The sequence below is a fragment of the Athene noctua genome, chromosome 1 (genome assembly GCF_965140245.1).
Source record: "Athene noctua chromosome 1, bAthNoc1.hap1.1, whole genome shotgun sequence".
In the NCBI taxonomy this organism is placed as follows: Eukaryota; Metazoa; Chordata; class Aves; order Strigiformes; family Strigidae; genus Athene; species Athene noctua.
Genome location: NC_134037.1, coordinates 178754257 through 178781722, shown reverse-complemented (window position 1 = coordinate 178781722; position 27466 = coordinate 178754257). Strand labels below are relative to the sequence as shown.

General features: G+C 39.8%; 1 protein-coding gene across 5 annotated transcripts in view; it reads right to left on the bottom strand.

The window, feature by feature from the left end:
- The window catches only part of SH3KBP1 (SH3 domain containing kinase binding protein 1), a 235083-nt gene that overhangs the window by 124444 nt on the left and 83173 nt on the right, over nt 1-27466 (bottom strand). The window lies entirely within an intron of this gene.

Sequence of the window (27466 nt, the reverse complement as noted above, 5' to 3'; positions counted from 1 at the left end):
ATTGCATGGGTTATGTTGCGAACTAAGTCAAGGTTTGAAGCATGAGGAGCCTAAAGACATTTCTCTCACACCTAAAAAATTTCACACACACCAAAGCACGTAGCAGCTCCTGCAGACACATGGACTTCCCTCTACTCTGGGCATGCTGGGCAGCCGCAGGGGAACCACGGAAGGAAACTGAGATCCACTCAGCCACCCTTCAAGTAGATGCAAAGGGAGTGAACTCAGTAATACCATTTGGCAAGAAAGCCCCTTTCAGACAAGTCTATTAGGAGGAAAATGACAAATAAGAGGAAAAGTTTCCTGTCTTCTATTTCTGGTTCCCCTGCGTAAGACACCATGTGCCCATCAGCCTCAGTTGCATTTCCCATCCTCCCAGCTTTCAAAGCTCTGTCTGTAACTGCAGAAAACTGGTCAGTGCACGGTGTCTCCCAGTTAGACAAGATGTGTTGTGATATAACTCAGCTAGAACCAGTTCTAAATTTAATGTGCAAAAAGACAAAAGACAACTACTGGACAACTAAGAAATGATGTATAAGCCTTTAGGTTATATGTTCCTGATTTTAATGGTACTGATGGAGTTCTGGTATAGTTTTGGACTGCCAGACTAGACGGTTATTGTATCACCTTTTTTTTTTTTTTTTTTGTTATAAATCACTGAATTGTGTATATTAAAATGCAAATGTTAAGAGAAAGGTTGAGCTACAAGCTTACTTCTGAGAAAAACTAATCTTAAAATCACTACCCTCTGTAATGTTTTTGAGAAGAGCAAACATCTAGTTAGAATTAAAAATATTAACTTTTTCAATTGCTTTCTTAAAAGTCTGTTGAAGATAATGTTAAGAGACTTCAGATAAAGTCTTAGTTACACTCAATCCTAATGTGGATTCTGTCACTACCTTCCACAACACAAGCACTCCACCATCTCACACCCACCCATTAGCAGAAATACAATTCTGATCTTAAAAGGCACCAGAATTGTCAAGATGCAATTTCCTTCTTTTCCTGGAGGATTCTGACAGTGTTTTTCTGACCTGGGATGTGACATGTCAATTCCAACACTCTCATGCTGTTAGAAGGGTGAATGCTTTTGGACAGATGACAAAACACACCTGCTGAGGTCTGTTTGTTCCCTGTCTAGCAGAAAACAGAAGCAAGCTGGGTGTGAATATTGGGGGGGGGGGGGGGGGGGGGGAGGAAGGGTGAGTAAGAGGTGGGTTTTTTTCTGTGGTTTTTTTTTGTTTTTTTTTTTTTTGTTTTTTTTTTTAATTTGTGTCATTCATATACCAGAGATGAGAAAGATAAACTGCAAGGAGGGGTGAGGGGAGATGGAATATCAGAGGTACTTCTAGTAGTCTACCAAAGGGCTTATGTAAAGCTACTGTGTTTTCCTACAAGCAGATGAACTGGGAAGTGCCCTGGTTTGATGTGTGCAGCTGAATCGCGGAGATTGCAGGACTCCATTAAACACAATTAAGCCACAATGCAATATGCCATCACTGCTAGTAGTACATTACTCTGAGAGTGTTAATGTTCTACTGTTACTGAGGAGTAGGTTTATCTCTTGCTAGACTCCACAGCAACGCTTCCATGTTTCAGCCATCTGGCAGCTGCTCTGAATTTTATGACCAAAATTTGTCTGTGAGGAACCTGAAAGCCTGGAAGACACCATTATGTTTTAACACTTATGCACCATCAGAATAACAGCAAACCTCATATTGTTCAATGAATTCATTCTTTTGATAAAAACATGCTGCAATATTCAAGCCTTTTGTCATGTATGAGTCTTTTGCATAACAGCAGTAATTACAGGAAGCAGTGTACAGCAACAACATAGTACTAGTGGTCATGTGCTTGTAGGAGAAAACCATTAATTAACTGAAGAGTGGAGCACTTCTGTATGCCCCAGCAGGAGCCAGGTCTGTGCATTTGACAGACAGAACTGAAATACTATGGAGCCAAGATCATTATTTAAGCCTAATCCAAAGCAGAAGGAAATGCCAGGAAAGTAACTGTAAACTAACTCAAAAGACACTTGCACAGGTTAACCATACACCACCAAAATATTTTCCTTTCTGAGTCTGAAAGTTTAAAAAAGCATATAAAAGGAGTAGAAACTTCTGCAAGTGCAACATCAAGAATGTTGTCAAATCATCACAGCAAATTAGACAAAGCAAATCCAAACTCCAACAGGAACCTTTGTCCTTGCCATACAGTCTGCATATTTTATACTCCATATTTTAGGGGGAAAGTGTAAAACACAGTATTAAACTACACATTAACTCAACCACATGCAGAACAGGAAATGTGTATGTTCATCAAACCTATTAGCTCTAGTACTTGTATCTTTCAAACTTCACAGTGTAAATTATTATTTTGGATTAGCACTACAGGTGAAATGCTCCACCACAAGATGAAAATTGAACTTGGTGATAGGGTTTCAAACAGGCTTTCTAAACTGTACTTTAAAAGCAGTTACACAGTCCTGGTAGACTGGACAAGCTGACTCAGATTCTCACCTGCTTCCAGAGATGCAAAAATACTCCTCAGTGGCAAGCGGTGCCTTTACACCAGCTTTGGCCAAATGACCAATTCTCTTGCCCATTCGCAACAATAACAATGTGTTGCTCTAGTCTAATGCCTTTCACAAGCAGTACATTCCAAGGAGCAGTAAATGCTTCTGTCCTCATTGTCATGCTGGGCAAGCCAAGGCGTACTTCAACAGGGTGGTTTGCCCCGGTCATCCCTGACTTTGGGACTTAGTTCACTGCCACATGCACTAGGTCCCACTGCCTGGCAAGTGGGTTCTCCACCCGCCCTTATGCAATTAGCACCTGTTGACATGAGGAAGCCTATTACCCAACACAAGATCTTGCACTTGCCTGTACATTTGGTTTCTTTTCTTATACTCATAAGACGACTTGCAAGGAGACATTACAAAAAGAGTTTGTTACACTGGCTAGCATACAATTGATATGAAATTACTGTATAAGGAGCTTTAGGAAATACTGCAGGCAATAGATATCTGTCGCAATAAATTAGCTTTTCTGAAGAACAAGAGGAGATACAGAAACCTGAAATATTGTTTTTTGGATGGCAGATGAAGTTTCAAAATGCAAGAACAGAAACATAACAAGATTTGCAAATGGCCCATAAAAGGTCTTTTCTCCTTCTGTTCTCATTGCATACATCTCATGTTGTCATGGGATAATCCCAAAATATTATCCCCTTAGCCAGGTTTTGAAATAATTGCTCTTTGCTGCTTTTTGTATTGATCTCTAGACAAAGCAATTGAATAAACCAAAACTAAACATAAATTGCTGTTTCATCTTTCCCACTTAGGTTCCATCACATAATTCACACTGCTTAAATTGCCTATGCGCAGTAGCACTTCAAAACATAAAGTAAATGAAAGCAAATAGCTTGAATTTGAAGAACCACTGCGCACATTCAGTTTACTTTGTGTTCTCCTCTCTATAAATAAAGGCATTGAGGCCAAACCACATGGATTCCTACACAGTAATCTCCAAAAATATTAACTTTGTACTACCAGCTTTCTGTACTGAAGCTGACTTCTGTTCAACTGAACTAAAAAAATAAATTCCAGAACAGCTTTAAAAGTATGCCTTTTTCTTAAAGAATGCTAACAGCTATGCTACTATATTTTAGCTATCAGAGTATCAGTGCTTTTTGACAGGTTCTCAATCCCTGTAATGACATTACATTGAAGGTCTTACTCTGACCTCTGCTACATCAGTTTCAAGTAAGCCTCTCTTACCAGGGAAAAAAAAACCAAAACCAACATTGTGAAGATTTTATTTTCACTCCAACAGGCAATATATGTTAAACAAATACCTCAAGAAATGTTGAAAAGATGCAAAAAAATACAGCAACCAATTTTCTGAGTGCTGCACTCATGAGAGCTATTACACAATGAACACATGCAATAAATCAACAACACTTAAGAAACAAACAAAACTGTCTTTCATACTAGGTGCTTAGAACACCAGCCAGATTTTTAACCTAGAATCTTGTTTTCCTCTAGAATATCTATACAATTTCAATATCAATTTTGAAGCTATTAAAGGCAGCAAAGATAAACAAAAAAAAAACATTAACACATCCACAGACAGAGCAGACATTTCATTTTCCTGTTCAGCAGTGTTCCTAAAACCTAGGAAACTACATTAAATTTGCCTTGGAACACAAGCCCTGACAAATCCTAAATTCTAGGAAGCTAAAGCGTGAAGCTAGGAGATGTCCTGGTAAACTGGGAAAATGACTCACCCAGTTTGGTGTAAGGGGTCTGAATCTACAACATTTACACTGCAATGAGTGGTCACTTGGTCAGCAACACTCAGGCATGTCTCTCCCATGGCAATTAAGCCGCGACATTTTCAAAACCTTGCAGAGAACTGTGGCAGGACTGCTCACTGGGCTGCTGACATGCACCAGGCTCAGCATGCAAGGTTATACAACTACCTGTCCTTCAGCTCTGCTAAAAGGAAAACACAACAGGAGGAGCCCTCGATTGCACTCCTTGTGTTAAGATTTGTTATTATTTCTCAGCTACCATCATGAAAATGCTATAATCCAAAATAACCTGCAGCTTTAAAGTGCATGTCACGCTATACTTTGTTATTTGAGGGTTGCACAAGTGCCCATGAATACATGTTCAGAAGAGCAATAAATAAATATGATAAAATGAAATAAACCAATTATTCTTTCTGCTGCTGGCCCTTTGAATCCCCAGACACCACTAGCTCTATGACAGCTGAGCAGAAGTCATGCTTCCTAAAAGGTATCTCAGCACTGAAAGTTAAAATTAACAGTCACTGAGTTTTATTACAAAAAAACTTACTAGGCACTACAGGCCAAACTTTTAAATTATACTATGTCGATTCATTTATGATCCAGATGCTGGCATGTCAGCAGCATTTTCCTCCCTTATGACTACATCTTCATTTCATTTAACTTAATTTCATATAATTTCATTTAATTCAACTTTCACATGCATTGGTATGTCATTTCACTGCTGAAGAACACCTAGAATTGGGCAGGATTGTTGGCAGAATAGTTAAGATAATCAAAAGGCTTGTTGCCAAAAGATAAATATATTTTTATATGCAGAACACCCAGATCACTTCAATAATAGTTACAGTCTCTTCCAATAGCTTCTTAGTTACTACCTGATCTCCCTTGCTGCATTTATCACAAATGACTAACCTCTGGTTCCAGTACTAAGATTCCTGTTTGTCTACCCCAGAGGCCTAATTTTGTCATAACAAGCAACATAATTAAATGGTAATAACATGGAAAAGGTTTGCAAGCATACTTAAATATTTAGGCACCTAAAAGGTTAAGTTGTCTCTGAAAGACACCTGCTTTTACATCTTTCAAGTACTTCTTGAAAATCTCTTCCACAGTTAAATTTTTAACACAAAGCTGGTTGTTATTGCAAGTAAGTATCCAAGGCGGACAGCAACAAATTACATGATGTTACAATCCTGAGTTGCATTAAAAAAAAAAAAAAAAAAAAGAGGACTTGCTCAACATTAAGGAAGAGACAAAAAGGGCCTCCAAATACTTGCCTTATGAGAAGTAAAAAGGGAAAGTCACTCAAAGTTAAGGCAGATTCAGTCAGGACACCAGAGAACAGGGGCTGGTCTAGCATAAGTAGAAAACCCAAACTATGGAGCATCTTACAACCTCAAGAAAAGATGCCAGTACAAAGTGATACAGCAACTGGCCCCTACATGATCGGTCCAAACACTGTTGCTCATAACTATACAATACGCTACTCTCGTAATATTTCATTTCCCTGAATGACCAAATAAATTGGGTTTGCATGGCAAGGTTTCGATAGTGGGGGGGCTACAGGGGTGCCCTCTGTGAGAAGCTGCTAGCAGCTTCCCCTGTGTCCCACAGAGCCAATGCCGCCGGCTCCAAGACGGACCCGCCACTGGACAAGGCCGAGCCCATCAGCAACGGTGGTAGCGCCGCTGGGATAACGTAGAAATAAGCAGGGGGAAAAGTTGCTGAATGACAGCAATTGCAGCCGGAGAGAGAAGGGAGAATGTGAGAGCAACAGCTCTGCAGCCCCCGAGGTCAGGGAAGAAGGAGGGCAGGAGGTGCTCCAGGCTCTGGAGCAGAGATTCCCCTGCAGCCCGTGGGGCAGCCCATGGCGGGGCAGGCTGGGCCCCTGCACCCACGGAGGTGAACGGAGGAGCAGATCTCCACCTGCAGCCCGTGGGGGACCCCACGCCGGAGCAGGTGGGTGCCCGAAGGAGGCTGTGACCCCGTGGGAAGCCCACGCTGGAGCAGGCTCCTGTCAGCACCTGAGGGGAGCAGCCCCGCTGGAGCAGGTTTGCTGTCAGGACTTGTGACCCCGGGGGGACCCAGGCTGGAGCAGAGGAAGAGTGTGAGGAGTCCTTCCCCTGAGGAGGAAGGAGCGGCAGAGACAATGTGTGATGAACTGACCACAACCCCCATTCCCCATCCCCCTTTGCCACTCAGGGGGAAGAGGTAAATAAATTGGAAGTCCAGGAAGAAGGTTTTTAAGATTTGGTTTTATTTCTCATTACCCTACTGTGTTGTGATTGGTAATAAATTAATTTTTCCCCAAGTCAAGACTGGCTAATGAAAATTGGTGAATGATCTCTCCCTGTCCTTACCTGGACACATAAACCTTTCATTATATTTTCTTTTCCCTGTCTGGCTGAGGAGAGGAGTAATACAGTGGCTTTGGTGGGCACCTGGCATCTATACAGGGTCAACCCATCACACAGAAATAACCCCTGAAATCCTGGAGGGATGCATTATTGTCTTTACAATGACGAAATAGAACAATTTTAAAAAACAAGGACACTTGAATGTGTTTTGTGGATACACTCTATGTTTGTGAGGGCTGAACAATCATTAGACTGTGTGATTAATGCATCAAATCATGATGCTTAAAAATGTCAATATAATAAAACATTCTGCTGTAACTTCTTCTCCATAACTAACATCAACCACTATTAAAAAAAACCAAAAACAACTTTTCAAAATATACTCCTGGCACATCATTACCCACAAGATTTACAATTAGTATATAATTTTCCAGCAACATATTTCCTCTTCTGTATTCCTTAATATTATCCACTATATATATTAAGACAGTAGGATAACATAGTCATAGGTTTAACCTTGTATTCCAACTGTGTATATGGTCACAGATATTGTTGTTGTTTAACCCCAGCCAGCAACTAAGCACCACACAGCTGCTTGCTCACTCCTCAACCCTCCCAAAGGGATGAGGAGAAAAAAAAAAAAAAAAAAAAGCAGCACAACTCATGGGTTGAGATAAGGACAGTTTAATAATTAAAATAACAATAACAACGAAATACAATTAATAACAATAACAGTAGTAGTAGAACGAAAAGGCATATAATAAAGAAAGAGAAATAAACCCAAGGAAAGACAAGTGATGCACAGTGCAATTGCTCACCACCTGCTGACCAATATGGACTTTCCCTTTGGCTAGTTCAGGCCAGCTGTCCTGGCCACGCCTCCCTCCCAGCTTCTTGTACACCTGCTCGCTGGCAGAGCATGGGTAACTTTGGATAAGCGTTACTTAACAACAACTAAAACATCAGTGTGTTATCAACATTATTCTCAGACTAAAATCAAAACACAGCAGTACCAGTTACCAGGAAGAAAAATAACTCTATCCCAGTTGAAACCAGGACAGATATGCATAATGGGCCTACAATTCTCTTCCATCAGTTTGGAAGAACCTGTATAAAATTGCTTCTCATTTAAGTACTATGCACACATAAGCCTCTGAAAACCTTGCTGCCATCTCAGCCCACTGATCATTCATGACTTGACCTTTACTTTCATATATATTACAAAAAATGCAACAGTCAGATGTTTTAATTGCTTCATCAGTCATCAGAAACATTGCTGTCTCAATATGGTATTTACATCTGTTTAGAGAGGCCCAAGTACATACTCCAGTGCCATCACACACCTCTTCAAATGTTGAAGCTACGATATTGGAAGTTGGTCTTACCTAAGGGAGCTTCTTGACAGAGAGTAAAAAGGGACACAAGGAAAGCACACGAGCACAAAAGCAATTGAAAGAAGACGTGCTCACAGGGAAGACAGCTGTCAGTGACTCCCTCAGTACAAAAGGTTCCACGATTTTGAACTAAAGGTTCAACACAACCTGATAGAATCTTGCTTTAAAAGCAGCTTTTTCTGGTTAATCTTTGATGTTGCTTGGAGAAGGGGAACAGGAAGAGTATGAAGCTTCCATAGGCAGCCCTTGCACGACCAAAGAATTTCAACCTGCTTCCCCTGGCTGCTTCTCAGTCATGCCTGGTGTTCACACACATCCCCACAGCACAGCTGCAGCCACAGACAACTTCCACTTCCAGGCTTGTATTTGTCCTCAGGGCTAAAATTACTCTGCACATTATGAAGAGCAGCAGCATGTTTTCTTAAAGAGCTGCTATGAGCTACACTATATCCTGATACCGTTGTGTGTAAATATAAAATCACCTACTAATATCAGCCTAAATATCTTCACAACAAGCAGCACCTTGGAACTAATATGAACCCTGGCTATTCTTATAAAGTGTGTGCTGTTTGCATTATTGAAAATCAGAGAGTAAGGAAATTCAGTAATACAGAAAGTTTTATTTAAGCGTAGAGAAAACTCTATCAATACCCGAGATGAAGAAATAACAAAAGCAAATCTAGGACTCCATATCTCAGACAAAATTTAAATCAAGCACCACACAAAAGATACCTGATATCTTTGTGCTGCAAAGAAAGACTCATAAATATATGTAGAGCTCTGTGTAATTCACTCTTTTGCCTCTGAAGACAGATGCTGAAGCATGCAAAACATCTGCTAACTTATTTGTCTCTGAGGTAATTCATACTTTTTTTATTTACAGAAATATCCCTGTAACTTATTAATTAAGTCAATCTTGGGTTTTTTGAGTAAATTACATTTCTTTGTCTGCTTTTAGATCACTTCGTTGTTTTATTATTTCGCTGTGGTCACAGACGTTCAGTACCTTAAAACCCACTAAGAGAGCTGAAGCCTGCACTGAAACGCCAATTTAAACATCTTTTTAAAAAGACAAAGAAAGTATTTATACTCAGTAAAGAGTGCGATAAGGTAGGATGATGACTCAATAGCAATAGGCAAAAGCAAACACAGCACTGTTTCATCTCCTTTTTCAACAAATCAAGTTTAACCTGAAGCTGGGATGACAACAAATCTGATGACTTGCTGCCCAGGGAGGTGGTGGAGTCCCAATCCCTGGAGGCGTTTAAGAGTAGAGTCGACATAGCGCTGAGGGATATGGTGTAGTTGGGAGCTGTCAGTGTTAAGTTAATGGTTGGACTAGGTGATCTTAAAGGTCCATTCCAACCTATCTGATTCTGTGATTCTGTGACTATTTGGTCTTCACTGTGAGACTACAGTCCCTTCTTTTACAGTACAAAGTACTGGCAAATGCTGCAGAACTGTCAGTCCTTCAGTTTTCACTTCAGTTAGCATAGAAATCCACATTCAGCAATGTATCTAGCCTTTTTCTTCAAGTGGGAGTATATAAATACCCCATTTCTGACTCAGAATAATGACTTCACATCTTATTCTGCTTCAAATATTTTAAACGCAGCGTGTTCTCAATGTAGAAACCCACAAAGAATACACAGTCCTGTTTGGTTTGGGTTACAAAAGTTTTACTGTAACAAGTCGCAGGTTAAAGTATTCTTCGGTATCTTCAATATAGGCCTGGGTGGGGGGAGTTAGTGATCCCTGAAGAGATTAGCATATTAAGGCAAGAACTTAGTGAATAGTGACTGCAGAGAAATGGCCCCCTACTGAAGCTGAAAATACAGGCTGTTCTGAAGTAACTTTGAAAGATTTCATACAGTTAAAGACAAGCATCCTTTGAAATTCGTTCTCACCAATGATCACAAAGTTCTGCAAAAAGCACTATTTTTAATGTATAGCACAACAATCAGTCTTCACGTTTCCCCATGCCCAGTTGACTGTAACAAAAGGTTGAGTCACAATGAACAGAAGATTACAGTCCTAATACAGAACAATCTCTTCTCGTCATTGAAAGCCTCACTGAACCAAGATGTTTGTCAGCAAAGTCATTCATTGATATAAAAGCTTTTCTATATTTTGAGATCCAACAAGCAATAAAATATAAGAAACAAAATATTTAGACTACCAGAATACTGTCTTGGCTGCCCATTATCTTGCATTATTTTCCTGTGAATTAATAATCTTTAAGACATCTGTTATCTCAAGCTGTCAAAGAAAAGAACCTGAAGGAGGAGGCAAGCAAATGAATCATTTATCATGTGCCCTCTCTCCTCCTGACTGCTTCTCTGATTTCAAACGATACAGGAACAGGTTATTTATAAAAGGCACCCTTGATATCTTCTAATTTTGAACACACATTAACTGATTGTTTTCTTCTATTCATGATACCTGCCTTTATTTCCAGTGTTGTATTTACCTCTTAGTTACCTTGCACATCTTCAGTTTTCTCCTTGTTTTAATTTTTGGTGTACATACATATATTCTTTGTTTTAAATGACTACTGTACAATGAAAATGAGAAATGGACTGATAGCATGATCACACAAAGAAATTTTTCAAGACAGGCAATTGAAAATAAAAGTGCTCCAGGGCTGTCCAGCACAGGAGTTATGTGGTGTTAAAGGTAATACATATAAGCCTCCAAAAGCTTCTCTGTTTAAAGCTGCTAGTTAAAGGATGCAATGAATTACTGGGACCAGCTGACCACATGACAGTATCTGAGCCATCTATGCTAGAGATGCTGCTCTAATAGGAGAGCACTGTAAAGAGAGGCAGACACACTGGAGCAGTGCTTGACACTGCATTATAACAATATGTCTTTGACCTTCCAGCCTTTTGGCATTGGCTAAAGGACTCTATGGCCAACTTCTACTCATGCTCTCACCCTATCCACCATACACTCCCCCCAGCCTTTCCTGACATCCTCTTATCCTGTCCACATTTACCTTTTTCTTTCATGTACAATGGCACTTTTTAGAGCACTCTCCTCCAAAAAGTCTTTGTAAATATAGAATAGTATGTTTGCACTGAGACATGGTGTGGCTTCATTGTGCAATAACTTAAAACTTGTGTCTTGAGCATTTAAGACTACAAGCTCCTGTCTTGCTGTCTGGCCAGCAATCATAAAAGTAGGAAAGCAGGGATTTCACTGGACTGGGCCAGGATCTCAAGTTGTTAATGGAATATAGGTAATGGGGGTTTTTGTTTGGTGGTTTGTTTGTTTGTTTTTACTAGGTGGGTGGTCACACACTGGCGCAGGTTGCCCAAAGAGGTTGTGGAGCCTCCATCCCTGGAGATATTCAAAACCCAACTTGGCAGTTCTGGGCAACTGGCTCTAGGTTGCCCTGCTTGAGCAGGGGGTTGAACTAGATCGCCTTCACCGGTGTCTTTCAACCTCAGCTATGCTGCCACTCTATTTTAAGGCCACACTTTAAACCCCATGTGCCCCATGATTCTATATTATTTCTCTGTTATTAATCTCCGTTGTCTACAGCTTGATTGCTAAAATCCAACCAAGCTGCTCTGAGGCACTCTCCTTCCTGTGAGTCAGCCTCTGACCCGTGAAGATGCTGAGAGCAAAGTACAATATTGCAACTAGGTGTGAGCTGTTGGCAAACCTGCAGAAACTTGTTTTCATATATTGATGCCTTTTCTTGTTTACAGACCTCATGTTAGTAGAACCCATCCTCCAGCTCACCAGGCTGAACTGAACGCCCTTATGATCTTATCTGCACTGTATGTCACTTGGTATGAAACAGCAAATACTAGAACTGCAGACTCTGAGGACTGGCATTTCATTAGGGAGCTGCAGACAGCCTCTCTTCAGTGCTCTTCATTCCTCTCTTGCTTGTTAATTTGTAAGACTTGCATTCAGGTAACTGAAATACAAGGGAAAATGAAGCCTTCACCATTGTACCAAAAATCCTCCAGAGCCACTCCTTTATTTTTAATGTTAACCTCAAAGAGAAATCAGGATGATAAACTTCAGCACTGTCACTCCTCTTTGTATTTTGACAAAGGTGGTATGAGTGGAAAAAAAATTGTTTTGCGTGCTTAGAAATATGCAAAACTTTTATGTATATCTGCATATTATTAAATTATACGAGCTTTTATGAGGAACAGGGCAGCCAAAAGACTCTAGAAGTTGTGTCATAAGCAGAAGAATTAATGAAGCTTGGAGAACCATGGATTTACATTCAGTGCCATTCAACCTCTACCCACACCCACCAACCCTTGCCCCAGCTTCCACCTGTATCCTATACCTGTACAGCTGGAAAATGATAGTAGATGCTGGGACTGCTACAGAGCAAAATAAATACTGACTGGCCAACACACCTGTGTGACTTGGCCACTGGCTGCTGCCCCTCAAAATGGAGGTTTTCATTCAGTTAGGAGCACTAATTTCTGTCATATTCCTCTATTCAGCTTTCAATTTAAAAGAACTATTATGTTCCTCTAAATGCATTAAAGACCTCTACTCTTTGGACAACTCTAGCTGGTAATGTCCAAAGGGTTCAGAAAAATCAAGAGGAAGAGGGCAAATGGACAGATGCTCTCAAAATAGATCTGTCCCATTAGGAAACTGGAATAAAACTCCTAGTAGCAAAGGCACTCAGATTGTCACAGGATAACACTCTCTTTACTACATGATAACAATATGACTCTTTTCCCTCATATGCAAACTAGTATTTGAGCTCAGATCCTTTGCACTAAACTAAGGAAGGGGGTTAGGGCATATGCCTGTCTCTGCAGATGGCTTCCCTGGAGTGGCACCTGAAATAGCAACACGGAGGCTACATTCCCCATCTCCCTGAATGCTGTCTGCCTCCTGGGAACTGAAATTACCCTCTTCGTCAAGGGTGTATAGCTTGAAGCAGAAACTAAACTTCTTAACACTTTCTTCCTTTAAATGGGCCTGTAGGGCAAATAGCAATCTTCTCAGAACACAGGGATATTGACAGAACCAATTTTATACTTTAAATAAATGTGATTCAGAAAATTACATCAGAGCCTTCACATTCTGGAAGGAGTTTTATAATAGGTTTCCTATAGGATCTGAAAATGGAAGGTTTCGTTAACATATATGGCATCTAGGAAGAATCTCTTTAAGACAAATTTGTCTTTTTCTCTCCAAGGACTCAGGGGTTTTTTTTTATTTCAAAAGGAGTTCTATCTACCACACTACATTCTGGGGTTTAAGAACTAGACAAGAAGACTAAGGAAGAAAACAAGATCCTCATAGCTTTCTGTATTGTGTGCAAACCAGCTGTCTGCTTTCCCTGAGTTTATTTTTAAAATATTCTTCAGAGTAATAGTAGTTTCTCTATATTAGGACCAGTATTTATACTGAAAAGCTTAGGTGGAAATCTACTCCAATACTTTACATAATGAGACAGCTACTGAAGAGCTGCCTCCTCTACAGCACAGACTGCAAAAGCCAGAAAGTGTCTGCTCCCACATTAAATATCCTTTGATCCCAAAGGTGATGTTTCCAAATGAACTTCAAATGACCACTTGCGCAGTGTGCTACTCTCGCATTAAGCAATGAATTTCATTGCACAAATGGTGGGGAAGCCCTAGAACACAGCACATACTTCAGCCAAGCTTATGTGCTGGATTTTAATCACTCTGCCTCCTTCCAGACAGTCAGTTCACACTTGTATCCCCAGTTTTACAGCACAAAACCTCTTACAACCTGACTGCAGAATATGTGCTTGTTGGGTTTTGTGTCCTTGTAAAAAGCTTGTCTGCCTTTTAATTTGCATTATTCTGTTTTCTACATGTGGCATGTTAACTCCCCATATAAAATTCAGAATAGTAAGTGATTAACAAATTAAACATTCTGTCTCCTAACAAGGAATCTATTGCCAACCATCTTTCTAAAGATTTTAATTTACCTTGTCTTTTCGGCTTTTGCTAGTTTACAGTGGGTTTTAAATTAGACACTGAAAGACTCCTATACAGAAATAACAGTCTTACTACATAATACCAAATGCCAACTTCTAAGCCATACGCACAAACACTTCTGTTGCTTTGCTTGCTGCAAGCCTCCCTCACCCATTAGCTAACCTGGATTCCCCCCTCCACGATACAACTGGGCATGTCATACATGGGTGACTTTTCACTCTAATACCCCTTCGTCTCTGCCCATGGGGCCACAACCATTTCCACTTCTGACAACATGTTGTGAGCAGTGATGGCTTCATGTCAGTTCTGATCTTCTTGCCAAATTAACTAATTCCTGAAATCATTTGTACAGCTCTCCTAACTCTATGCAAGGATGCACCTGCATCCAAGAACCCCTAATGAACCTGCCACCAAATCTTTCCCTAATATTTCTCTTTTTACCCCACAGTAATACTCACACAAACTACTATCACTGTGTCTTAGCACTGGACCACCTTCATAAACTAGCAACAGGACACTGCCTAAGGCTTCTTTTTATCTGAGCAATTTCTTATAGTTTACTGGCCCTCTCTTTATCTGTTCTGTTTTCCTGTAACAGAGTTTTCCAGACTTCTGATCCCAGCAAAGGCAAACAGTCTGGTTTCATACCTTGTCTTCTTGATAACCCTTCTGATGTCATCTGCACACCCACCACTACTTATCTGCTCACCCTCTCCTTCTAAATCATACAGAGTCTATTACACAACTACTGTGTCAGGTGTTATGATGATGCATTTGTGCAATAATATTACTTCTATTTGTAAAACTATTACTGTTATTTGTGAAAATAAAATTAATAAAAAAGTGCTCAAAGTGCACTTTGTGCTTTTGAAAGCATTTTATCTGGTTCACTATTTTTATGGCACTAGCAGTTTCCATTTTTTTGTGTGTGTTTTTCATACAATGTACAGGAGAGTATCATTCTGCATAGAAATAAAAATCTACTTGAACTGACAGGGCAATTGAGGTATATATTAAAAGGAACTCCTTCACCTTTTAAAAAAATAATCTGTCTAGGTTTAAATTTTGTAATGTCTCAACATTGCTGAGATAAACACTATCTTTTCCTAAAAATAGCTGTCGAGTTCCTCTTGTCTTTTCCATTACACTTGGTACATGAATGAGAAGTTACTTCCTCAAAGTTAAAAGCTGTGAATAAATAGGCCTCTGGCTCAAGCCAGCTGTGTCAAAATCCATCTCCAGAAAGGTTCTGTGGTTACAACATGAACAGCAGGGTGGAGAGAAGGATTTTGTATAAGAAGGGTTCTATATACAGTGGCAATGTTGTTTTTTGGAGACACTGACCAAGCCATATACCTTCCCAGTACAAGAGAGAAGTGAAGAACAACAGTTGACCATACAAACTGAGAAGAGAGCATCTGTTTTCTTTAGCAGTTGATTTAATCAAATGAACATGAACATTCTTTGAAAAAGTTTGAAAAGTCATCACACCCTCACAGCACTTTTAGAATGATTTTCATCTGCAGCCAAATAAAAGGCAGCACTGCTGCTCTCTCTGCTTCTCCCAGCTCCTGCTACACTCCTTGCCATCCTGTGAGATCAAGTGCTTATGAAGCAGTGTGAGGAGGTAGACTGTGAACTGACCCGCTATTAAAAACAAACACTGCATTTTTCTTGGTAGTTTAATGTTAACTCTGATAATTCTTCTAATCTGACCCACCATGCAGCCATACATCTGTACCAGAACATGGGAAGAAGGAAAACAGGAAAGACCGCTCTTTTTTTGGTGGCAGTGCTAGCTTAACATGTTTCTGAAACTACAGCCTCAGGCTAACCTTTCAACGTTCATTACTTTTATTTTCCGCTACTCTATTTGCTCAATAGCTGCCAGGCACGTGAGTGAATCTTTTGGTTTTCCTTAGGTCACTGGAGCTTTTTTAAATTTAAATCATTTCCTGTACACTTCCTGACCTCTTATGAATTCCCAGAAGTAACCATGACCCGTTTAATTTAGGTTAACACTGTGCTGAGTCAGTAGTCTAACAGAGAACTCCTAGGCCTGAAAAAATACCAAGCTTTATGATTGTAGTTGCAAAATTAAGAAATAATGGCTGATATTGCATCTTGCAGCTTTTGCAGAGCTAGATACCAGACTGTATAGATGAGGGTCATCTGGAATCTGGTTAAGAGTCTGACAGAAGTCTACAAGGTACACGTGGTACTAAATGAAGTAGGGAAATACAAACCTACAGCATTTATATTTATTTAAAGTGAATGGAATATCTGGTGCTATTGACTGAAGCTTGTGTGAGGGTACTTGGTTATTTTACCACTGAAATATCCATAATGAATGCGTGACAGAGGATGACAGTCAATAGGAAAATACATGACCTAGAGAAGAGAGCAGGTTAAATGCATATGGTGGCTTAAATTCAAGCTACTGGACAGCTGGAACACTACTATACCCTCTTTGATCACTAAACAGTGTTATTCCTGTCATCTACTGTAGGGTACTACTCAAGAAACCTGAGCAATGAATACAGTGCCAGGGTGAGCACTATACAGGTACAAAGCTGACAAAATCTGGTCCCTAGAGAAAACGGCGTATCAGAAACAGATTCTGGAGCAGTTAAGTATTGCTGGGGGAAAGCAGATATATCCTGAGCTGCCACTGGTGACCTGGGGTTCTTGCAGGTGCCAGTACTCTTGGGAATAGTATGTGGCACAGAGTGACAGATTTATGAAGATGCAGCCCCAGCAGATGCTATAGTAACAGCTAAAACCATGAGGGACTTCACTGGGGCGATGCAGCCCAGGCAGAGGAGCATGCTAGTGGCACTACACCCCCACTGACTTCAAAACTCATTCCCAGCTAATTTGGGCATCTGCAGGGAGCTACTTCTCACCATGAGGACCTCTGCCCAGTCTCCGCTTCAGTTTCTAAATAAAGTCAGCACTGAAGTTAGGAAATAACGGCTCCTGCTGTGTGACAGATAATAATAATCTTTTGTATCACAATCTTGTGCTTGGGGCCAAGAATCAGCAATCAGCCACTTGTCAGCACTTCCATATTTCACTCCCCTGTCAAGCACCACCACCCTACCAATGAGCTTGGAAACTAACCATAATCAGCAACATGCTTTGAATTTTTAAACATGATGATATTACAACTTAATACCAAGCAAGAAACAGACACAAATATGTATTTATAATTGAAAAGGGAATACAGAAAGATATAGAACAGGAGCTACTACAAAATACCAGTACATCTTAACTGTGAAATAACACTGCAAAGCAGCGAGATAACCATAAAAAATATGGTAAATAGTACAATACACCACTAAACAGCACAACTTCCCATGCTGTGAGCACCTTGATAATGTTGGGAGTAGACTGTGAAGAAGAAAATTCTCAATTAAGGTAAAACACACATGAAGTATTCAATGAATAAAATTTAGGAAACTTCATGCCAGTGGAAACAAGAAATATACCTTTACAGGCATAGTATCTTGTTACTCAAATCACTGCAACTACATAATATAGACATTTTTTTAACATCTTTGTTGGTGACACAGACAGTGGGACTGAGTGCACCCTCAGAAAGTTTGCTGACAACACCAAGCTGTGTGGTGCGGTCGACACGCTGGAGGGAAGGGATGGCATCCAGAGGGACCGGGACAGGCTTGAGAGGTGGGACCGTGCAAACCTCATGAAGTCCAACAAGGCAAAATACAAGGTCCTGCACATGGGCTGAGGCAATTCCATGCACAAATACAGTCTGGGCAATGAGTGGATTGAGAACAGCCCTGCAGGGAAGGACTTAGGGGTGTTGGTTAATGAGAAGCTCAACATGAACCAGCAATGTGCACTTGCAGCTCAGAAAGACAACCATATCCTGGGCTGCATCAAAAGCAGCATGTCCAGCAGGTCAAAGGAGGTGACTATCCCCCTCTACTGCGCTCTTGTGAGACCCTACCTGGAGCATCACGTTCAGCTCTGGGGTCCCCAACATCAGAAAGACATGGACCTGCTTGAGTGGGTCCAGAGGAGGCCACGAAGATGATCAGGGGGCTGGAGCACATTATGAAGACAGACTGACAGAGTTGGGGTTGTTCAGCCTGGAGAAGAGACGGCTCTGGGGAGATCTTATAGGGGCCTTCCAGTACCTAAAAGGGGCCTACAGGAAATCTGGAGAGGGACTTTCTATAAGGGCATGTAGTGATAGGACACTGGGTAACGGTTTTAAACTGAAAGAGGGGAGATTTAGATTAGATGTAAGGAAGAAATTCTTCACTGTGAGGGTGATGAGGCACTGGAGCAGGTTGCCCAGAGAAGCTGTGGATGCCCCCTCCCTGGAAGTGTTCAAGGCTGGGAAGGACAGGGCTTTGAGCAACCTGGTCTAGTGGAAGGGGGGCTGGAAATAGATGATCTTTAAGGTCTCTTCCAAACCATACTGTGATTCTATGAATCTGAAAACTGAGAGCCTACATAGCTAATAATGCCATCCTACTCAGAACAATCCAAGTCATGCATTATCAACACTGACTCTATGTGTATTTCAAATCTAGTTACACCAAAACAAACTCCTAACTTCAGAAGCTTTTAATCAGATGAAGTATTTCACACTGTGTGTGAAAAATAATTAAAATTAATGCAGTGACAAGTTCACTCCAGGCATGTCACTTTATCAGAAGAAAGATTTTAAAGCCTATATCAACTTCTGGAAGCAACATGTCTCACTGAATCTATCACAGATCATAAACCAGCACAAACAATGTGCCTTACGGGCAACACTTTCGTATAGTTTCTTGTCACTTGCAGCCAGCAGCAAAGATGTTGCATACATTCAGGTGGAAATGAAGGTAGGACAAGACAACAGGTGAAAAATGCCTGTGCAAAGAGCTTTCGGAGTTAAATCACCTCCACAGACACACACTCCTAACCAAATCCCGGACTGGCAGCTGGTTCACAGAGGTCCCTCCCACAGCATACTTCTAAGCAGAACTCTCTGCTCAGCTCTCCTAAACCACCAAAGCAGTGATGATCCTTCCTACCAGAAGGCACGGTTCATTTTTGCTGTGTACATTCTTGCCACTGTCTGCAGAAGTTTATCCTAACTTGGGTTTATAAATGCCATTTCATCAGAAGAGGAAGGTCTTGAGTAATGACTGTAGTTTCCTTCTGATCCAAGTAGACAGAAGTCAAAAAGTTTCCTGCACTGAAGTGATTCAGCAGCAGCAGAACAAGTCACTATTCCAGTGCAGAGACCACAAGTATGGAGCTGTTTTTAAAAAATACAATCACAAAAAAAAGCAAAGGCATATGTTTACATTAACTTTCACATACATTCAAAAATCTTCTTCACAGAGGAGTGCTTATTGGGTTAAGAACAAATTCTCAGACCAATTATCCATATAAATTGTTTAGGTCTCCAATTCATGTCACGTGACCCAGCAATTTGAAGGAGACCCAAGGGAGCTGTTGACAGGCCCTCCTTCTCACCTACAACCCCAGAAACCATTCAAAGGTTTCTATGGTTGTCAAAAGGAGCCAGAAACCTGCAACTGCCTCAGTACACTGATTAGTACCGTAACTTACCATAGAACGGCTGGCTCTTATCACTACCTACAGGCAATGGGAGAAAGATGTCAACAGCCACACAGACCCAATTCCAGCACAGCAGGGAAGGCTAATACCAGTTCCCTGTCCCCATAAAAGCAACACAGCACCATCCCAGCAAGCAAAGGTAAAGTAGCACTGAGCTAAGGATCTGCCTGTGCCTGTGAGAGCACACTTAGATGGGAGTATTTAAATTAGCAGGTACAGTTTCATCAAGATTAACTCCAGGAATAAGACAAGCCTTCTTGACTCAGTTTAAAGTATCGACAAAGTTTCAGAGCTAATGGAAAAGATATTAGCTTGCACAGTCAAAGAATACTCTCTTGACCCCAAATTTTCCTTCTAGATAGTGTTATATTTTATATTCCACAACGGTATCCCTGCATTGCTCCTTTGCTTTCATTGTCTCTACCACAGAATTGGAAGTCTGACTCTCTCCTATCACAGCTGCCAGATATGAGGCATAAATACCCCCGGTTAAGCACTGGGAAATGATCCCAGTGACTCACTCCAAGGCTAAGTTTCAGATGAGCCACCCTGCCCATCCTTCTGCCATTCTTTAATCACAGAAAGTTGTGAGAGGGGACGGGTGAAAGGTTGGTTTGCTAATTTTCAAATCAAGTTAGCTGCTCTGTTCTTGAAAATCCCACACCACCCAGATGGAAGGCTAAAGAAGACAGACATAGCCAACTACCATCAAGAGACAGGTCAGGGATAGACCTCAAAGGCAGCTGGGCCTTGCTAGATGCCAAGGGACTTATCCTACCGCAGTGAGGAGGGAACTGCTGGCAGCAGGGAGACAATTCTCTGAAGAAGCTTGTGGAAAAATAAAGTCTCTTTTGTGATGGTGAAACTTAGTTTTAAGACGAGCAACTTTCAAACTCATTGCTGTTGTTACTTTAACAAGAATGGCTCTAGCATTTACTATTATTTGGTTTTGGCTTGCATTAAAGGAGATCTCAATATAACTGCTAACAGAAAGACATTTTACACCTGAATTTGACAACACATTTGTTCCTGACTAGTACCTTTTGGACAGTTATCATATACTGTGATAAGAGTGAACAATCAAATTCTCATAGAACTGTTAGAAGGTATATCGACTTCATTTTGTACTTCAGATGTGTAAAACATATTGCAAAGCTTTTAGAAAGGAAACAAACTGATTAAACAAAAGTTCATAAGTGTTCAGAAAAGAGAAAATGCAACTCCATAAACTATTTCTTCAAGTGAAGCATTTTTGAGATAATTTGCATAAATTACTTGTAAAAAGACTTTATTCTCCTTGTTCTTTCAACTGTCCCTGTAGCCCTGTTCCACCCCTTCACCTGTTTCGTCTCATTCTCTTCCTTAAAAACTCACTTATCTCTCCTTTCCCATTGATACTTCTGGATCTACATTTTAAAAAAAAAAAACAACCAACAAACCTAACTCATGTCTTCATTTGTCTCCATAACTACCTCCCTCTGTTTCATCTGTAAGCTGCTCAGAACGCTGATCAGTGACTGCTCTCCCACATCTCTTCAGACTCTATATGAAAAGGTCATCTTCTGCTTCTTCTCTGTTCTGGGTGTCAGCATCCTGTAGTGCCTATTAAATTTTAAACCCAGCATTGTGACACTTTTTTTTCATACCTTCCTCCCAATTTCCAAACACAGGTCCAGATTTAAACCTGTCATTAAAACAAGTGTCCTCTGTCTGCAAGAAACCTGAAAACAGTTAGCCTGCTAGCAGTCATCCAAATCATGCATCTTTCCTTGTATTCTATTTTTGGTTATCTGTTACCTTGTTGCATACATATGTATATACACACAGGTGTATATATAGTTAGCTCCTTGATGCAGTGGCTGTAATTTTGTCCACTGTTTTTACAGTGCAGTCCATAATGGAATTCCTAGAGCTAAACATATGATACACAAGAAGATAGCCATCTGGGCAAACGGAAGTAGCCCAGAGGATAGAATTAACTTAGAATTCCAATTCAAACCAAGAGGGAATTCTACACCTGACTTTTACAGGCTGCTCCTACACAGAGCCTCATGCTACTCACTTGGATCCCACACCAGTGGCTGGACTCAACTCTGCAAAACTGGAGAAGCTACATCAGGGTGCATCATTTGTGCATTTTGTAGAGTAGGAGGAAAGAGTAATTGAAAAGAAAGGGGAGGCACTTGAGATAAAAAGATAATGGGGGCACTGCACAGTAAACATCAGGAAAATAAATTCTTCCACTGGAATAAGCTATTGGAATCTGGATAATGAAACCTTAACTGAAAACTAGGGCAGAAAATGACCATAACAGAAAAAGTTTAGATTTTAAATATATTAAATCATTATTTAAATAGGACTCGTAAACAAGAGCTGCTTGAAAAGAATGAGTGAGCACCCATTCCACTTTTGCCATGAACACAACACTGAGATATTTCTTCTAGACAAAAATAAAAGTAAATGGTCGACAGAGTAGTCTCAAATTTCGAACAACTGTAACACCTATCTCTAAATTCCTATTTTACTGGCTAAGACTATTTTAGGCAGATTTCACAGTATAGTTACAACTACAAGACAAACCCCAAAAGAACTAAACTCATGGCATCAGACAGATAACGCAGTAATTTTAAACTGCACTGTTTTATGATTTCCCTTACTATATAAATTCATTTATATGAAAGGATGCTGAATCCAAAAGCATAGCCCCATGATGCACGGAAGGATGTTCACACATTAAACAGCTACCCCTCATCTAAATGCAGCTCCAAGATTAGCTATATTCCATGCACATTAAGTGTCCCCTCACTTTCACAATTGAGAATTAATTTTCATCAAAAGGGGAGAATCATGAAACTGAAATGCTAGAGAGAATAATTTTTTCATGTATTCTCTATAGGTGGCATGTATAAAATAATATACTGTTTTTAATAATCAGAAGGGAACTTCACCAAGTAGAGATCTTTCCTCTAGCAGGGATTAGAGTCCTTCTCTCATGCATCCAGAAAAAAGTTGTTAAACCCCCACAGATCACACATCACACACACCAAGTTTCTTTCTGGCTGTCATCCACATGTCCAACACAAACCAGTGTCTTTTTCCGCCTCTCTGAACTGAAAGCAGTACCTTTTAGTACTGCGTAGCTTACCGGAGCATAAAAATTATCCAAGTACTTGTTTTCAAGAAACTACCTTTAAAGGAAACATGTATTATCTGAGACGCTACTTATGCATATGCAGATATGGCATTTAAACTCAAAGAATAAATATTTTGCTGAATTTGAGTTTCCCGTGCCATTAATTTTTTATGTCTCATTTTGGGTTTGTGTCATGTTGTGTGCATATTTAACCTTAACAGGCTGAGAAGTATGTTCTTGTGCATATTTGTGTAAACTGTATACTGATTATACACCAATTAGCTGATCTTAAAAGCGAAAAGGTTGGTTTTTTTTTTTTCATGCTAGCTATAATTTCTCTGAAGTTGGCAGTATTTGCAAGGGAACACCAAAGCCTGTCTGTGGAGAAGGCCTGAACATATAAACAGCAGAAAGATAATCCAACCAAAAGACAGATCAATGCCTTCAAACTTCCTGTGTTGGAAAGGAAAGCCAAAGCTGAGGATACTGAGGGTCAGACACTTCATCAAGCATGACTGGCACACAACTAGGGCAGTCATTTGCACTAGGTTTAGTAAGAAAAGATTTTAGGAAGGAAATTTTGAGGTTTGCTTTTCTGTTGAAAAATACGACCAGAATCGTAGCTTAGAGTTGACATACTCATATGTCGAGTTATCAACAGCTTGTCTTTTTAATAAATAGGGTGTCTTTTCATATCCAAATAATCATAAAAGTATTGAACCAAATGATGCAGCATTTTTCTGGTAAAATACTTTTCCCATTTCTCTAATTTACAAAAATAGACACAAATCTCAATTTTGCATACAACAGACTTGTTATTAATATAAACCTATTATATCATCAAACCTACTTTCACAAAACTCTCCCTTTTAGGATAGGATGCAAATCACCCTTTATCATTTAAATGTAGGGTGGAAGGTAAAATATATAATTCTCAGGAGAACTAGAAAAAACATGTTCTTGATTGCAGTGTTTGGCTCTGATTAAGAACATGTAACACACGATGAACTGTTCCAGATTTGCTGGCTTGAATAACCGCAATGCAGACTGCATTTACAGTTTATATAAAACAAACACATCTGGCAAGGCAGTATCTCTTCTCCTCAAATATGTTTACTTGTAGATCAATTGTTAGTTTACTCACAAAATACAGCCTATCTACTCCAGTTTTGCAATTTGGCCTATGCAAGTGGTCTCCTATTCCCAGACACACAAAATAGCACAATGAACGGAATACTTAAAAAACAGAACAAAACTACCCTAAAATAATCCATAGCCATTTAACATTTAAGCTCACTGCATGCAAGTTTCCATTATGTCCCTTTATACCTGGATGAAGAACGTACTGAATTTATGACATATCTGAAACAGTTGCACAACTTCAGATCTGGTTTTAGATGTTGAAAGTCAACTTAGAAAAGGTGGAATTTCACCATGTTGGAAAAGCATTTAAGGAAAAAACAGAGTTATCTTTCAGTGTTTTCCTGTTCCAAGACCTGACTGTAATTTTCTTACATTACTAAATAATAGTAACAATAGCAGTAATTTTGCTTTCTTTAAACAATCTGAAAATGTTCTCAGGGAAGAAAAGCTTTTCCCAACCTGTTATTACTAGGGTGCAATAATACCAATCCTAAATAGAAAAAAAGGATTTTTTTTTTTAAGTCGGCTTTACAAAAATTTTAGAACAATAGTCTTATACGCCAACCAAAAATTCTGAAGCAGTCAAAAGATACACTAAAAAACCCACACCTGATGAGGAAAGGATTTTTTTTTGGCATATGAACTATAGGAAGAAGCAAAAAAATAATCCCTCTCAGGTTCTGGCAAAGGATATGCAAGCCAACCACAGCTGACATTCATACAGCTTCAGAACGATTGCGCAGTGCCATGGCCTTTTTCCCTAGACAGGGGCTGATAATGCAGCTCCTGAAGCACCCATCAAAACTAGCCTAGAGCTGCTGCAGCCGAGGCAACTATCAGGGAAAGCACAAGGACTTTATATTTCCCTAACCCTACCTCTACACTCAAGCAAACGTTCCTTTTTTGAGCCTTTCAGAGATGAAGCATGAACTCACTGGAATACTATATTAAAATGCTCACCTTCCTAGATATTAATTGCCATCACTACCATGCTATAGCGGATCTCAACATCTTTGAGTCAGGTGTAAACCAAGGTTTTGCCAATAGGCAGCCTGAGGCAGAGACACCTGAAATATTTTGAAGTTATGAATAAACTTGGATATACCATTGCAATAAATCAGAAGAAAAAACCTCTCCCTCTGAAAAAATCAATATATATTAATATACCTGATCTTAGAAATTAAACGAGGTAATTTGGTCAACAGAGTTTAAGTGATTTAGCAAAAGTTACAATGCAACTCTGTGGCAGACCTAGAAAATAAACCCATTATTTTTTAGGTGTAGCCCTAACCTCTAGATCATACTTACAACCCTGTGAAGGGAGGAAATACCTACAAATATTAACTCTCACAAATATATTAAGGCCAAGTGTAACAGTTTCCTAAACTATGTACACCAAAGCAGCCTTTTCTACCTTTTGTTTCCATTAGGTCACTAGTATTTGTAGTCAACAAAGAAACATTAAAGAACGAGAACTCCAGTTTTTACTGCCTCCAGTGAAAAGCAGACAAAATCAAATCCTTCCATCTTCTCCTTGCCTTTCTAACAAAAATCTGAATGATTCACAGATGGTGATCTACAACTAATAACACAAAAATCAGTTGCCACCCTCACTATGTAATGGAAGTACTAACCCAGGTAGGCTACTACCAGTGAAGTAGTAATGTCCATTACTTATTTGACGAAATAAGCCTTTACAAGAGACATTTCAATTTACACTGATTTTATTATAAGAAGCCCTAATTTCAATATAGTACTTAGAAATAATTAGCACAAACAAGATATAAAGTTGGATCCTAAATATCTTTTTTGTTCAGAAATCCATTCTTTTCCTCTTAGCTACCTAGATGTTTCTTACAAATAATTTAGCTTTTTTCCTTTAATACCACTGTTGGACACTTGTCAGTATTCCTCAAGGAAAAACTCTCTACAAGCCAGAAGCCTGAGAGGCCAAGATTCTTCTGCGCAAAATGTAGATGCCTGCTAAAGTGCTGCCACTTAAATTAGGTCAAACAAGTTAAACAGTTAAGCTACGCAACATAACACCACAGCAGTAGAAAAGCGCTTAGCATCATCTTGGTAATAAAAACAATGGACCAGCACAGAACGCTTCACTCCTACACCACTGGATCTGCTCTGAAGTTCCAAGCAGTAAGATTACATTGCGCAAGCAAATAAATAATATTGCTTACTGTTTTCACTGCTGAAGAGTGACTAAAGACCTTGATAATGCATCCCTCTCCTCACTTTCTAACAACATGGAGGAAAAAAAAGAAAAGTACCCTCCTCTTTCAGGTCAGGTCACATTCAGTTATCAGTAAACAGATTGAAATAGGGTTTAATAAAAATCACAGCACAAGAACACTCAAAAGAAAATAATCCCTGTGGCTTTAAAGGCTCCCTCTTCAGTAAAATATTGCAACACTTTCCACAAGGAGATGTGCCACATAGATATTAGAAGATTCTGTATTACTGTGTCATCAAACAAGGTTGCTTTGGCACCATGCTCAAACCTACCCCAGGAAAAAAGAGGGGAATTTCTCTTGGCCTTGTTATGCATCTTTAGCTGTACTGCTGGAGTACAGCATGCTGCAACTGCTTTCTCTGCAGCAATGGAAACAGCTGTGGAGAAGCAGCCAAAATGAAAAGTTTAATAACCCTGACACTGTGTAGAGGTAGCCATGAGAAGTGCAATCCCCACCAACAAAATCCAATGCAATAACTTCCTAATATGAAATCTGCTGTTTCCAAACCTAACCCCTTCCTCAAGCTACAGATCTTCATGTCAGTCTTTGCTTCTCTCCTTTCAATAAATATGAAGCTTTGTATTCTCCAGCTACAGACATAAAAAGAAAACTTCTTCATCTCCTGAATCCTTTAAAGCTTCTGAGCTAGAGGGAAGAAAGAAGAGGAGAAAGTCTGTGCTCTAAGTATCATATTTGGAGTGTTATCCCCTTGTGACTGAACCGAATCTCTGCATCTGCCACAGCTATTAGCCTTCTCCAAATAGCAGCTGAAGCAATATGGAACAGACTTGGTCCCTAGATAATTTCCCAACTCCTCATATGGTTCCGTATACCAGCCATGAAAAAGAGTAATTCTTGGTAATTTAATTCTGCTGTTGTTTGAAAAACCTATGACCCAAAGCAGAAATGTTGGACATGCCTCCAGATTCAAGATGACATTACAAACTCAAAAGACAAAGCTTTCTGAAATTTATTTCCAATTTTTTCTTTCAGAGGACATAAATCCTTACAAAAGAGGTGGGCATTACTCCCCCTCACATTTTAAAGGAAGTCATACATTCTGTAGAAATTATTAAATCTTCCTCACTTGCAATTGCAAACCTTAGGTTTAAGACCTCTAGTCAAACTGCAGCTCAAATACAGTATTTGCTGATAATACGGAAATTTCCATATGCATAGTCCTAACAATACAGTAGACATGCCAAAATGAAAATTACATTACAGCAATGATTAATGACAACAGATTATTCTGTATAAGACAGCAATCAAGAAACCATCCAGTGAATTCTCCAAAAACACAAAAAAAACACAG